Source organism: Ambystoma mexicanum, chromosome 14 (genome assembly GCF_040938575.1).
Source record: "Ambystoma mexicanum isolate Mex_15411 chromosome 14, UKY_AmexF1_1, whole genome shotgun sequence".
In the NCBI taxonomy this organism is placed as follows: Eukaryota; Metazoa; Chordata; class Amphibia; order Caudata; family Ambystomatidae; genus Ambystoma; species Ambystoma mexicanum.
Genome location: NC_090940.1, coordinates 249007997 through 249022989, shown reverse-complemented (window position 1 = coordinate 249022989; position 14993 = coordinate 249007997).

The window sequence follows — 14993 nt, the reverse complement described above, 5'->3', positions numbered from 1 at the left end:
GCCTTCTGCCATGAACATTGTCTTTGAACTTGGTCTTACAAAAATATCCTTGTCTTCAAAATACATGGGGTTGAGGGCACTCACTAACGTGTTCTGGGACTCCAAGTATGAAATCTATTTTCATCCTTGGCTAATGTTACAGGAGACCACGATTTGGTCCATTTTGCAGGTTTTACATGCCCTAAATGAATTAAACTTGGCACTCTTGGTGTTCTTTCTTTGCACCTGACCAAGGTATGATACATCCTTTGCACGTTCGCTCCTTTGCAGAATAGATAGCTGATCTTGGCTGCTTCAGTCTTGACTTCAGGCCAGACAACCTCGCCATGCAGCTCCACGATTCAGCTTATTCTTGCTGCAACACAGTTTTCCCTTTCCTCTTCATGAATCCTTGCTTGCTAAATTCATGATACTGATGTCCACCTTCTATACAATGGTGGTTTTGCCTGCATTATATTCACTATGTATAGCCAGCTTCTATGATGACTCATTCTACTTGCGTTCAGCATCAGTACTATTATTGAACGGTTGATTCTCTACAGCACTTCGTGCATGTGTAATCTTCTTCGTATTTACAAGTTTACTTGATTCTTTACTTCAACATTAGTTTCTGCAGGATGCATACATCTTCTTCAGCAAGTATCTAGGACATCTTACATGTCTCTTGTGATGTTACTTACTCCTTTCTTTGCAAATTGTCATATTCCTTCAGGGAGTTCCTCCCTTAGGTTGTCATCGTTTTGAGGATACATTCGGTACGGTTGTGTCAATAGGTAGCTTCTTTCGAACGCACGCTCCAGTATTGGCACAACTGCTGGTGTCAAACACGGCACAATCTCATGTCTCCAACATATGGGAGATAGGGGGCAGGGTTCCCTGCAGAGGCATGCTGCTGCTCCTCTACATTCCCCCCTCTGGTTGAGTCCTTGACCACCTCCTCAATCGTTTCCACATCCTGGCATTTTCTCTTGATGTCCATATCTTCATCAGCCCCCTCAGGCGCCTGCTGATTTGACATTTTCATCTACACTCCAGGCCATGCAGTTACATTGTCCATTCGGGGTATAATAGACCCATCGTCCCACATACTTCTTATATTTCTTGGGATACAAGAACCTAGCTCCCTCAGGTGCTATGATGATGGCCTCTATGTATTTGCTGACTGTGTCATCAGTCAGTTCCTTGGTGTTTGGTTCAGGTTTGACATTGATCATGATCTTCATCCCTACCACCTTCTTTGCCGTTTTCCTGCATTGGGCAATCACCATTCTGACTACACAGAATCCAAACATTACTAACACCAGTATTACTCCAAGAAACTTAAATATATTTGCCAACCACCGTTGACGCTTAACATGATCTGAAATGAAGGAAATACTGGTAGTCCTAAATATCCAATACTCATGCATCTCATCACCTAAAGTTTTGACTACACTCTGGGCATCACTCCTTATCCTAGACGGAGGTATGAGGGGCATTCTCATTGGACACCCTGTAACTAGCTCATGCAGGGTGAGGTGGTGGTGTGATCCTTGCTGATTCCGAAGAACACATAAGGCCAGGGGTAGGAACTACAGCCATCCCTTTTTTCGAAGTCAATTTAATCTTGTTAATCCTTTCTTTGAGGAGACTGTTGAGTCTCTCACAAAGTCCGTTCACTTTTGGGTGATACGCAGAAGAGTACTTGTGCTTTATACTTAATAAAATCCCTCTTTGTGTGAATAGCTCATTGACAAAATGTGGCCCATTATCAGATTTATTACTTCACACATACCCCACCTCAGGAATACTTTGCGCACTAAAAAATGTGCTGTGCAATTGGCATCAGGGTGTGTACACGGACCCGCCTCGATCCACCTAGAAAAGGGACACACCAACACTAATAAGTACATACATCCATTACATGTCTAAATGCTGAAATTGACTATTTGGTTGAGGTATTACTTCTCTGATCATTCTCACTGTATGCTCAGCAGTAAACCTTTGATACACGATGCAATTCACCATAAATATTGCAATGTGTTCCAACAAATTAGGAATGAACCAGTCTTCTGCAGTACTAGCAACAATACTTTCTCTAGTTACATGCACAAGGTAATGCAGCTGTTAAAGCACACATTTTAATAAGGTTACTGGCATCACTGGCTTTCCAGTGCTTTCCTGTTGCCATAGAGATTCCGAGGGGGATAAAGAACATCCCCTTTGTTTCCACAGTTCTTGCTCTTCCTGTGGTGCGCTTCCCTAAATATTAATTTGGTATCAACAATTTATTAAACCCCTCTTGCACTAACATAATTGTAACAGAATTCTCTTTAATAATCTCAGTATCAAAACTCAACATTTCTGGAAAATATGCAACCCTTTTGGCTTCGACATCTGTGGCTTTGTTCCCGTAAGAGATAAAATCTCTTCGCTTAGTATATGCTGCACATTTTACGACTGCTACGACTACAGGGAGTTGTAGTGCCTTAATGAGTCTCTCCAATAAGGACGCATGGTGCACTGGAGAGCCGTCAGCATGGGGGTAGACCCTCCTCTTCCAACGTGCCCACCTTGCGTGTACAGTTGATGTCACATAGGCGGAGTCACTGTACACTGTCACTTCCTGACCTTCATGATCTTCAAGTCCGACAATAAGCGCTAACCAATGCTGCTGCTTGTGCTGAAAAATTAGATGGCAGCCTTGCACTTGCTACCACCTCAAATTCTGTATTAAATCTGTCTTTTACTACTGCAGTGCCTGAATGACTTTCCCCACTATTCTGATCAATTTTCGAAGAACCATCCATAAAAAAAATCTCCCATCCCGCTAAAGCATTCGCCTTCACACAGGGTATATCATCATACAATTCAACATAATTGGCACAGTCATGTTCATGATCACCTTCTTCTACGGTTCAGCTATAAATGTGACTGGGTTCACTATTTTACATCTTACAATTTTGATTGTTGGGTTAGAAATCATTACCTCATAAGCTGAAGCTCTTTGGGATGTCAATGTGCCCTTGGGTTTCTCTAGAATGGCAAATAGAGCATGCTCCACGTAAAGGGTCATAGAGCAGCCCATAACAATACTTGTGGACTTCTCAATTGCAAATGTGGCAGCTGCCAAAGATTGTTTGCAAGGGAAGTGTCCTCTCATTACTGGGTCTAAAATACCACTGTAATATGCCTAAGGTTTGTACCCAAATGTGGTTCTTTGTGTAAGCACTGCTGTCATTACTGACCCACCTGTGTGTGAAAACAAACACAATTCCTAAAACTAGGACTGTACAAATAGATTTTATCAATTCTTCAAATCCTATCTCCATTCGTTTCGTTCCATCATAGTTTTGTTTTACCAACTTGTGCTTTCTTTAATGCTTGCAGAAGTGGCCTTGTGTACATCATTTAATCAAACACACAGGCTCTAACGTAATGCACAAACCCAAAAACTGTTGCATCTGTCTCACTGTGTTCGGTTTTGATGTTTTTATGATTGCCTCAGCTCTCTCAGGTGTCACTTTCTTTACTTCATGCAAAATCAACTGACCTATGTAGAACACCTTTTCTTGACAATACTGTAACTTCTCCTTGTCCAATTTACATCCCTTGTCTGCTAGAATGGACATTAATCAGATAGAGTCATGTCTGCACTAATTCTCTCTTTCGAGATCGATATTGCCTAGATCAATCTGTAGGACTCTGTTAAAGATTGATGGGGACTTGCATTACCCTTGAGGCAAAGAAGTGTGTTTTAGTCTTTTTTGGTGAAACGTAAATGAAGTCAAGTCATGGGAGTACTTATGCAATGGGATCACCATGAAGTATCAAGCTGCTACTGGGATACTATACAATATTGTCGCCGGATTAGGATCTAAAGGAAACTCAGCATCTACAATCTGGTTAGGAGGTCTCAAATCCTGGATACATCTCCACGTTCTCCTTTAAATGTTTTAATTGGATCCACTGCAGTATTACACAATGACTCTGATGGCACCCAAATTCCTTGAGTCATCAGTTCTGAAAGAGTTTGTAATATACCTTCATCAGCTTCTCGAGACATGGGGTACTGTTTTGCTCAGAGTAAAATTGCTCCTTGGGCAAGCTTTATTTTAACCTCCCCTATACCCTTCAACAAACTTACGTCATAAGGGCCTGTGCTCCATAGGGCACTCAGCACTCTTTCAAGATCCTCCTGAAAAAATGCTGGTCACTGCCACAGTATCGCCATTCGTTGTGGAACTTCCCTTTTCTCTATCTTTATCCAATATGTAATGCTCATGAAGAACACTACTTCGTCAATGCTTCTGTCTTCTCTGAACATATCATCATTAGTTATTTCAGTCAATCTGTACCCCTCCTCAAGAGGTATCACTGTTCTCCATGGTCTACCCTCATCGTCTATTCCTTCGAGAATTGCCATTTCTTTTTGTACTATAGCTGCTTCCAACTCTATGGGAATAGTCTATCCACTCTCCTCATCCATAGGTATGTGTGGTCTGAATAAAAACTCATAAGGTATTCTCACAATCTTCCCTGCCAGACCAGGTAGCCATGTCAGTAAAATTCTTACCCCTGATAAAAATATCTCTGGATCTACTGGAATGCTAGCATAGCCACTAGCCCTTGAACGCCAGTATGAATGCTCCCACGTTTAAATAGTGTATTCCTTTAGTGGAGCACACTATTCCTTGGTTAGTAAATTAAATCGTCATGTTAGGTTTCATCATTAAAACTCTTCCTAAAATGTCAACCAGTGTCTGACGTGAATATAACAGAGGAACAGACATGTCACATTCTCCTATGGAGACTGGTAATTTATTAGTAAAAGAAACCCGACTCGTAGCTCCAGAGACCCCTTCAGCATTCATGGCAATACCTGACATTGGATATATATTTTCCCTCTCGTATACATAAACGAGTTGCTTCAGTATCTACAAGAAAAGAAAAAGATTTGCCTCCAATAATCACATCGACCCTTGGTTCCTCTTGGGGGTCTGGTGTCACAGATAGTACTAAACACATCAATTTACCCTGTGAACTGGCTCTATTGTGGATACAAGCTCATCACCGTCCCTGTGAAAGGATTGGCTCCTACCACAGTGACACCTCCTATTCTAGGTGTCAATACTTGCCCTGTATTTGAAAACTGCTGTGTCTGCATAGGGGCTTTTTGTGACTGCCCTTGTGACAGATTCATTTTTAATTGTTCCAGCTGTTGCACCTGCTGTACTTGTGGTACTTGTGCCTGATAAGATTTGTGATCTTGTGCAAAGCCCTCTCTGGTCTGTGTGCTGTATGGCGGAGGATAAGCTGTCCCCTATCTCATATGTATGCAATATATTCCTGTCATTCCACAATTCCAACATACTGGGGGAACCCTCCTGTTAATTCTTCCTTGGTTATATCCTCCCTGAGAACTGTGGTTCTCAATCTGAGTATTTTGAAACCCACCTTGGTTATTCTAAAATCTGCCTCCTCTTCCCCTATAACCCATAACTCTGCCTTGTGGTGTAAACACATACCCACCTTCGTCTATCTGGCGCAAAGTGCTCCCCTGTGATGTACCTATTGTTTCCTGCATTCCCAATCCCAATCCTTCTCCACTTGTCAGTACTGCCCCTCATATGGCACATTTTGACTACATTTTCTGAACTAACTGGGCTTCCATACTCGCTACAATATGATATGGTATGGCATTTTCAATGTGCCTTTAGACAAGTGTTTCAAGGCGCGACAAGACAAGGCAGGGGAACAGAGGGAGGACAGACACAAGCAATCTTATTAGGCCAAGTGACATTGAGATCACACAAGTGCAGGGGTGAGGAGAGGGGAAAAGTGCATGGGGAAAGCTAGGAAGGGCAAGTACCATACACAGGATCAAATAACAAGTGGTGCTACCAGCAGCTGTCATTGCAAGTGTTAAGTGCAGACACCAGGCGTCCAGTAAGTGCAGGTAAGGGGGCTGTAGGATTGCAGATACGGCCCCAAGTGCAGCGGTAGCCAGGAGGCAATGCAGGTGTGCAACTGGGAGGGCAGGGAACCTGAGCCTGAATTCAGAGGGTAGCCAGGTGACCAGTGCGGAATCAGACAGGAGATCGGAAGGGGGGAGGAAGAGAGAAGGCAGAAGCAAAGAGGAAGGTATTGAGGTGCTCCCGGAACAGGAAATGTTTCTGCTCAAGTTTCAGTGAGGCAGAGAGGCAGTTCCAGAAGGATTCCCCCAGCCCAAAAAAGAGTTCTACCACCAACTCGTTGCTTGGAGAAGCGACTGACCCTGAGGGAGATGGAGGTGGAGGAGTGAAGAGTTCAAGTAGGGAGATATTTCTGAAGAGAATATTTGGAGGTAAAGAGGACCTCAGCTCCAGAAGGCCTTGTGGACAATGAAGAGGGTCTTGAACTTGATCCTAGCAGCCACTGGGAGCCAATGAAGGGATTTCAGTTCTGGATAGATATGATCCCTGGGCTTGAGGCCAAGAACAAGTCTTGCAGTCCTGTGCTGGATGAGTTGCAGAGGGCAGAGAGTAGAAGGCGGCAGAATTAGAAAGTGGCTGTTGCAGTAGTCCAACCTAGAGAGAACCATATCTCTAGAGACAGTGAGCTTCTGGGGGAAGGTGAGGCAAGGAAGAATACCTCTGAGGAGGTGCAGTTGGTAGTTTGACTACTTAGAGATGTCAGAGATGTGAGGAAAAAAGGAGAGTGTGGAGTCAAAGATGATCCCAAGGTTTTCAGCCTCACAGGTGGGAGCAGGAAGCAGGCCAAGGGAGGCAGGCCAAGGGAGGCCGGCCAGACAGTGACAGGAAAGGAAGGTGCAGGTGTGCCGTTCTTGTATTAACTGTTGGAATACCTTATCAATCCTTTCTCCAATGATTTCCGCATCAAATCTTTCTTCTTCTAGTGCTAATGTAGATACTGCTGCCGTTACTTCCTTCATCAGAAGAATCTCTTCCACTCTGTCCCATCGTATTTCTGGTCTCGGCCTCATTTGTTCTTTATGAATGAGACTGTCATCAAAACCTTGTTGACTCCTTTATTAGTTCTATTTCTTCATCTACTTCCCTTTGCTTTCTTGCATCCCTTCTAATTCTTTCTTCCTATTGCCTTTGTTCTTCTCCTCTCCTTACTCCCTCCCTCCTTTCCTCTTCTTCTCTGCAATCTTTTGTCCATTAGTCTGTGTACTTCTTCATAGTCTTGTTCTTTCCTTTCTGTCCCTTTCTTCTATCACTCTTTGTCTATTGTCATACTTTCTGTGTTCTTCATGCCCGTTCTTCAATTTTCTCTTGCTCCTGAACTGGGGTGTCCGACCCAGCCCTTTAAGACGAGGCAGGAATACATAGAGACAGATAGAGATGCAGAATATTACTCAAATATCAATAATCAAAACTGACTCAGGAAGTTGGCAAAGTGCATCTGATTTAATATCAATTATCTAAAACAGGGAGTTAAAATGAACATCAACCTGTTCAATCGATCTTCACACTCAATGCAATAAATAAAAAAGCAGGTTATGTACTAAAAACCCATAATTATTGATGTCAATCTGCATTGAAAACTACAAAAACCTACTTGGGATGGTGATAGGCTTACAAGGAACATCTAGGTATACGTTCCATACTTGCCAGGACGGTGATTGGGTGTCTAACATCAGGTGGGGCAACTAAGCCCTACTCTAGTGCAGGTTTCTACGAATGTCATCAAATATACCACAACCCATTGGTTATACAAACGATAGGGCTCTCTATTACGTGTCTCTCTATAATTGGTTGGCACCCTTGTACCCCTCTGTACTATTCCACCTATGCAAGCAGCAAGCAGGCTGTCACACAGGTGCTAGTAGACTGGTCATAACCATAGCTTACTACCAATTGATCACTGGCATCCATCATCACACTTGCAGTTTACTAGTCAATTAAGGCTTTGAATTCAGCCTTGGAAATGTTCTCTGTGCTGCAGAATACGAGGCAGTATAGCATACACTGTCTTCTTGGTTTCGATACAGCACATCATAGTGTCTGTTTTCATCTGTGCATGTGACAGTAGACTATGTTTTTGAGTCTTACTGCATTTAAAATACTATTATTTGATGAACCTCTGAAGTCTTCAACATTCTCGCCCCTCACTTAGGACAGAAGCTTTGTTCTTTTCACACGTTCTGTAATTGTTTGTATGCACATTCAGGCACACGTGGCCTTGATTTCTTGGTGTTGATCCAACCAACCCTTTATTTGATGTACCTCCATGGTTAAGTTTTTCGATTTCTGCAACAGACTGAAAAAGTCTTTCTGCTCACGGGATCCAGCTCTGCTAAAGTGCATTGTGGAATCATCCATAGTCCTTACATTTCTTATGTATACATGTCGGTGCATCGCCGCAATCTATTCACTACATAGCTAGCCTTTAAGAATACTGTGTCTACTTGCGTTACTGCATCTGTACAATTATAAAATGATTTGATATCTTCTTCATTTATTCTGTAGCATGAGCAACTTCATCTCAACCCCCAAATGTTGCTCATCTTCAACACCTCCTCCTTAGACCTATAGAATGTCTACATTTTCTCGTCTCTGCATCTGCTCTGGGGGCGTTAGCTCTATTTTTCATTATGTCACCTGTCTTCTAATGTTGCACAGTTTGCGTACTACCTCCAGGACTTCAATCAAATGGCCATCATATTGTCGTGTATGCATGTATGGCTTTCTCAATGGGAAACTTACTTAGAGTATTCTATTTGGTATAGGTATTCTCACTGGTAATGCACGTACGTGTCTCACACTCTGGTTCCCAACATATAGGCAGCATGGTGGAGGAGCTTTGGATGGGGGTACTTGGCTCCACCTCTACACTCCCCCCTCTGGGCGATTCATCATCCACTCTCTCATTAGTCTTTACATCTAGACATCCTTGTCTGAAGAAATGCTTCTTTGGGACCCATATCTTTATGACTCCTTTCAGGCATCCTGCTGATTTCACATGTGCATCCTTACTCCAAGACATGAGCATGCATTGCCCACTTGGACTGCAATAAATCAATTTCCCACATACGTCTTATGGTTCTTTGGGTATAGGAACTTTGTTCCTTCAGGTGCATGGACACTAGCTTTCAAATGGTCTCTGATCCCTTCTTCTGTCAGTTCTTTAGTCTTTCATCCTTATTCAACATCAATTATGATCTTCATTCCCACAGCTTTCTTTGCAGTCTTCTTGCATTGTGAGATTATTATCCTAATCACACAGAGTCCAAGCATTAACATCGCTATCAGGGCTCAAAGGAACTTGAATATGTCTGCCATCCATAGTGGAACCCACAAAACAAGTTTTCCAAACCAACTGTCATTAGAAATATCTTCCACCTCATATATCATCTGGATGTGTAACTTTGTCAGCATTTCTATGGCCTCGGTCAAGGTGCCATTCTCGTCACCTTGAGCAGGTGTGAACGTGCAACATGATTTTCCAATGTTGGCACAAACACCCCCATCCATGGCTGTGATCATATCCAGGACATGTCTATTCTGAAGCGTCATCAGTCGAATGGCTTTCAGCTCCTCCTTGATCGCATTGAATCCCTTGATAGTCGTGTTGATCGTCTGCAGCAATTCCCATCTGATTATCTGTAACCACTTAGTATTTGCATCTGTCTGGATCCTGAGCATGAAAATTATCGTGAATATTGATGAAGTGTTACTAACCAATCTGTGTTCATATGGAATAGAATCAAAGGCTTCTATCAACTTGGCTGAGAAATAGTTCTCTCTCTTCATTCAATTCAGGAGTTCAGCAGATCTCTTCTTCCTCTGGTGAGCGTCTGCTTTTGAAAACTCGCCAATGTTCAGGTCACTTTTAGGAATCACCAACGCTGGAACATGAACATTCACTATAAAACACAGTCCTCGCCAATCCTTGGGCAGGTTCATGTAAGTTCTGGATCCACAAGCCCAGCAGTGATCCATTATCACTGCTGTTCCATTGCTCATCCCTGGCACGTCAAAGATTCAACCACAATTCTGGTTTTCTCCAAGCTTTCTTGTCCCATTATTTATGAAGCATAGCTTTGCACTTTCCAGAGGCACTTTCTGCAAGGGCCCTCCTTTGTCTTCGACCCATGTCAGTAGTTTAGCAAGTCTCGGCCATAGAGGTTTGTATCCATTCTCTACAATGTCAATAGTCAGTTTGTAGCATCCACTCACTACCCATGCTCTGCAGATAACTACTCCTTCCACCCATTTATCTGGAGAAAGTACTGATCCCCAAATCAGCATCTGGCCTCTGTTCTTCCATCTTTGAATGTCTTCTGCTGATTTTCGCCACTTTCAAGTGTTCTGTTTACTTCCCATCTGATTCGAGCCCCTTTCACTGCAGGCTGTTCATATCTTATCACATGATTTTTAGTGTGGGCTCTTGCTTTTGTCTTTGTGTCTTGCACATAGTCATCTTCATCTGGATCTGTCCATTCGGTTGCCCATGCTAAATAGGATGTCCGGCCCATGAACTGACTTCTTGCTCGGCAGAGCTCTATGTGAGATAGGCAGTGTGCTGCCTGAACATCTATAGCTATGAATATCTTAGACTTACCCATACTATAAGGCAGGAGTGCACATACATAGAAATATCCTCTGAGGTTCTTTTGCTGATAACACATATTGTTTCCCAAATGCGCTTTGCTGTTTAGATAATCATTCAATCATGATCATCCTCCCTTGTACTTCTCTTAGGTCTCCTTCTCACCTCATGAGCTTCTATGATCATCTCATGAAGTATATCTGCATAATTCCTTCTCACTGTGAGAATCATACAGACATTTGTTAGTACAATCAGTGTTTTTACATGTGCTACTGGTGTAGGAACATTTGCATAAGGTCTCTTTCTATTGGCATAATGCAGAGGTAACCAAAAATCATGAAAAACTTGAAAAGCTGACCTCCCCCGAAAGGGAAGATCAGACTTATCTGTCACAGGATGCACCACCGGAGTAGGGACAAACACATAAGGCCTTGGTTGCCTTACAATTGCCACTTCTGTACCCTCCTGCTGCATAGGAAGATATAGTGGAACTACTGCCTTGTTTGGATCTACATAATACACAGTACATACTGTGAGAGAAAGTAGAATGATAATGAACATAATGCATGTATAGATAAGGTACCAGTAAGTTCAAGGTATACAACAAAAGCCTCCTGCACGTCGTGGCTGTCTCTCGTTGTTTGCCACATTATTGTTGCTATCATTGTTGCCCATTTTATACTTTGACTTTTAAGGAAGGAAAAAACTAACTTTAATCGGCCAATAGCATAAAATATTCTGGCAATTGGTGTATCTGCTCCACAAGCTCCTTGAGCAACTGGCTGATTGCAGGACGGATAGAGCTCCTGATAAATAAAAAAGAGTCGTCTTTTCCCCAAACCAAATGAGGATGTGCCTCCAACAAATAGTAGAAGACCAAAGTGAGCAGATTATGGATTTCCTCACTCAATAAGCTCATCAGCATGCTCACTGTGTTGTCTCAGACAATAGATTAACTCAATCAAATATATCACGTTGCAATTTATTGATCGCCGATTGATTTCTAGGATCTCTCAGGAATACATGAGTGTTGGATTGACACCCAGTAAGGTGCGGGCGTTCCTCAATCAAGAAATTAAAGACCATTCCAACTAGTCTATGAGCGTCTTTGTCAGACAGAGGAATCTGTGTTTTCCACACAGTACTCAGGCAGTTGGAGGATTTGTTCTATTATGGCTGCGAGCAATCTCCTCACGACTGGACCATTTGTAGGATCTTGCAAAAATAAGCAAACGTCAGTAGTTCTCCCAACAAAATTAGGATAACCATGAAGAATCAACAGGAAAACAGTAAGAATGATCCAATGAACATTGACATTAGGCACCATCATGGGTACTTCAAAAGAGAAACTTAGTGAGAAAGGAATCAGGGAACTGCTCCTTTTTCCAATCGTCAATGATGAACTCTAGGTGTGTTATTTATTTTCACTTCAAGAATTTGATATGTCTCAGTCCAATGTTAGCAAGCTCCTGTGGCTCAAGAAAAATAGTTTTTTCTTTCACTCCTTGTTTAGCAGCTACAAAGAGTGTCTCGAAGAGACACAGTCCAATGAATTCTTTATCCGTCTACTAGACAGTCTCTGTGTCCTTCTTCCTCATCATCAATCTTTTCTACACATGCTGAAATACTTCTGTGTTGCTTGCTTCCAAATCGGGGGAGGTGCAGTGGTCTCGCTGGTGTAGATCTTCATGTCTCCCAGGAATTCTAAGTGCATCTTCCTAACACCTTGACTACTAATGGAGTAACATCCTCGACAATGAAGGGACAGTTAAACCTGGGTTGATGTCATTTGCGGACAAAGTTCTGGATCAGACCCTGATCTCTGGAAAAAAGCTTTGGCAATAAAAGTTCTTTTGACTTGGTTGCTGTATGGTCTTCATCTGTGTTCTGAAACCGACATCCTTTCTGCTTGACTTGGGCTGAAATGACACAGATACTTGTAGTCGTACATCTTAAATACGCAAGTAGCTCATCTCCTAACAATTCTGCTGTTGTCTGGGCATCACTTCTAGTCCTCGATGGAGGACTGAGAGGCATTCTCATTCGCCTCCCCGTTACTAATTCATGGGGCGTAAAATGATGGTCAGAGCCAGGTTGATTCCTCAATGCATATAATGCAAGAGGCAGGCAATGCAGTCATCCTTTTTTCAATGTTAACTTAAGCTTGGCTTTTCTCTCTTTAAGCAGACCATTTAGTCTCTCACAGATTCCATTGGCTTGCAGGTGACAAGCCGAAGAAAATGTATGCTTTATACTGAGCAGTAAGCTGATCTGCTCAAATACTTCATTCACAAAATGTGGGCCATTATCTGATCTTAACACTTCACATATTCCCCATCTAGGAAATAATTCTCGGACTAGGATCTTCGCAACACAAGTGGCATTTGGATGTATGATGCAATTTACTACATAAAATGTAACGTGTTCTGACAAATTTGGTGCAAACCTTTGCTCTGCAATATTTGCTGTGAGGCTTTCCCTAGTGACATGCGCTGGGTAGTGTAGATGTTCCAACGCCACCCTTAATATGGCTACAGGCATCACCAGATTACCAGTGCTTTCCTGTTGCCACAAAGCCCCAGAAGGGGATTAAGAACAGTCCCTCTGCACCCACAGATCTTTCTACTCTTGTGTTGCTTCACCTTGAACTTCCATTAATTGTGCCTTCGACCAATTATTAAAACGTTCATTTATAATCATCATCAACACCATTCTTTCATTCACATCAGGCGTATCAAAGCTCATAATATCCTTTGAATATGCAACTCATTATGCTTCTTCGTCTGCGGCTTGGTTTTCATGTGAAATAAAGTCTGCCCTCTTAGTGTGAGCTACACATTTAATTATTGCAATGGCTACTGGGATCTGTAGTGTATTAATAAGTCTGTCCAATAAGGAGGCATGTTGCACTGGAGTTCCGCCCGCTCGGAGGTAGCCCTCCTTTTCCAACGTGCTAGCCCTTCGTGTACTGTCAACGTCACATAGGCTGAGTCACTGTACACGGTTACTTCCTGGTCTGCATGGTTCTCGAGCATGACAATCAGCGCCACTAATTCTGCAGCCTGTGCTGAAAAGTGAGACGGTCATCATGCACTCATCATCACTTCAAATTCCCCATTAGCCATGTGCCTTACCACCGCGTCACCTGAATATCTTTGCCCATCAGTCTGAGCAATCCGCGATGACTCATCAATAAAAAGGATCTCCAAGACTGCCAGAGCATTTTGTTTCACTTTCGGAATCTCGTCATAGAATTCCTCATAATTTGAGCAATCATTTGCATGATCCTCTTCTACCAGTGGTTCAGCTACAAACATGGCAGGATTCACCGTTTTACATCTCACTATTTTAATTGCCAGTTTCGATATGACCACTTAATAAGCAGAAGATCTTTGAGACGGCAGTGTACCTCTAGGTTTTTCCAAAACCGCAAATAGTGCATCTTCACCAAACATCGTCATGGAACACCCCATTACTGTGCTGACAGACATCTAAATTGCGAATGCCGCGGCTGCCAAAGATTATTCGCAGGGGAAGTGACCCCTCATTACTGGGTCCAGAATCCCACTGTAATATGCTAAAGGCTTTTACCCCACCATAGTTCTCTGCATGAGTACTGCTGTCATAACTGTTCCATTTGTGTGCAAGAATAAAAAGAATTCCTAAAACTGGAGCTGTGCAAATTGCCTTTTTCAACTCGTCAAACCCTTCCTCCATTTCCTCGGTCCATACAATATTTTCCTGACTTACTTGAGTCTTTTTCAGGGCCTGCAACAATGGCCTTGTGCATGAACTATAATCAAATACCCATGCCCTCACATAATTACATAGTCCCAAAAATTGCTGCATATGCTTTACTGTGTGTGGTTTTGCTGTCTTCAAAATGGCCTCAGACCTTTCAGGTGTAACTTTCCTTCCTTCATGCTAAATTAACTGGCCTATGTGTAACTTCTTCTTGGCAATACTTGAATTTTTCTTTGTCTACTTTATATCCTTTCTCAGCTAAAATAACCATTAGCTGAACTGAATCACCTCTGTACTCTTCTTCAGACATGTTGCAGACCAAAATGTCATCTACTTATTGCAGTACGGTACTTGGCAAATCAATATTGCATAAGTCCATCTGCAGTCCAATCAATGGTGACTCACAGTATTTTTCTGATGTAATCTTGTCCTTTTTAACTTAGTCTGTCTGAACGTAAATGACGTCAGATCTTGAGAATTTTTATGCAATGGGATTAAGAAAAACACATTTTTCAAGTCAATCACAGTGAAATATCGCACCTCAACCAGGCTGCTACATAAGATCATTGCTGGATTAGGAACTAGAGAAAACTCAGCCTCTACAATCTGGTTAATCAGGCGCATGACTTGCACTAAACGCCACAACCCCCCCTTCGATTTTTTGACAGGCTACATGGCCGTATTATATGGTGACTCTGACGTCATTAAAA